Source organism: Aplysia californica, unplaced genomic scaffold, assembly GCF_000002075.1.
Source record: "Aplysia californica isolate F4 #8 unplaced genomic scaffold, AplCal3.0 scaffold01074, whole genome shotgun sequence".
NCBI classification, from domain to species: Eukaryota; Metazoa; Mollusca; class Gastropoda; order Aplysiida; family Aplysiidae; genus Aplysia; species Aplysia californica.
Window position 1 is genome coordinate 113614 of NW_004798344.1, and position 1489 is coordinate 115102.

Here is a 1489-nt window from a genome sequence, read left to right on the forward strand (position 1 = left end):
GTAATAATAATAGTAATAATAATAATAATAATAATAATAATAATAATAATAATAATAATAATAATAATAAATAGCATTTGTATAGCGCATATCCCCACTCGAAAACAAGCTCTATGCCCTTCGCACTATATTATTACCCCCAGCAAACCATAGAACACTCCGAAACATTCTCAGCTTCCCGGGAAGCATACAGTGCAAGCAAGGACACAACATCGGGCCCGCGGCTCGAACCCCCGAACCCGCAACCTAACGATTACGAGTCCGTCAGCCTAACCACTAGGTTAGAAAAAGAATAGGGAGAGATAAAACGATCAACACCAGAGCATCCGAGAATCGGTAACAAATTAAAGAGAAAACTATTTAGCAACAGACAAAGGAGACAAACGAACACCCAAACAACTATCAAACATAGAAAGAAACATACTCCCTCCTACAATGTGTTGGTACGAACAAACAATAGAGTAGTATACTACAAGAACAACCCCCCCCTACCAAATGAATAAACACAAAAAGAAATGTACTTTAGTTTAGTTTTAGTAGAAGTTTTACGGCGCTCCTAGCTGCAAAAGGTCATATGAGCTCCAGAAGATTAGAGGTGCTACAAGAGAGTAGCAAACACAAAAAATAAAAAGGGGAGATAAGGACGATAGATGTTTGATAGGAAAGCAGGAGCAAACCACGCCAGAGCACCCGCCAATCACCCACGAAACATACTTTTCCCTATAATGTATTCATGCTAACAAACAAATAAATGTAAACGGTAAACTTCGCAACAAAAACAAACAAATAAACAAACAAACACTCAAAAAGACGCACATAAACTCAGCAACTCAAAACAAATAAACATAAAAAAACAAACCCACAAAAGAAACATGCTCACTCCTTTGTTGTATTCATATTTACAAACAAAAATGGTAAGCTCAGCAATAAAAATAAATTATAAACAGACAAACACCCATACAAATGAACAAACACAGACAGAAAATGCTCTATCCAAACAATGTGTTCGCACCAACAAGTAATCTAAAGGATAAACTCAGCAGAATACCAAACAACAACAACAACAACTACAGCAACAAAAACCAACAAAACAAACAACAACAAAAACAACCAACCGACCAACCAACCACCCAACCAACCAACAAACAAACACACACACACACACACACATAAACAAACACACAAACAAATCACCACACAAACAGACGCACTCCTTCTCTCACCTTATGAAGACAATATCACCGATAAAGCCTCGTGCGCGGCGATAGGGAGAGAGCGGGAAATACTACGGGCAGTCGAAGGGGCCGGGGGTTGCTTCCCCTTATTTAACGGACCTGGTCAATGACGTCACGGCGATAGAACCAGGACGAGAGCGCGGGTGCTAGCAGATCGAAGAACCCGTGGCCGGAAGTCGTGAGGTGCTCACTAACACATGAGGAGGTGGTGGTGGTGGTGAGGAGGGGGAAGGAGGTGTGGTGTCGGTGTTGAG

General features: G+C 40.8%; 1 protein-coding gene across 1 annotated transcript in view; it reads right to left on the minus strand.

Annotated features, from left to right (window-relative positions):
* Positions 1-1386, minus strand: part of LOC101859528 — a 72309-nt gene extending 70923 nt beyond the window's left edge. Inside the window, exon 1 of the mRNA XM_005111544.3 lies at positions 1224-1386. The gene's annotated coding sequence lies outside the window, so the exon portion shown is untranslated. The remainder of the gene's footprint in view (positions 1-1223) is intronic.
* Positions 1387-1489: the final 103 nt, after the last annotated feature.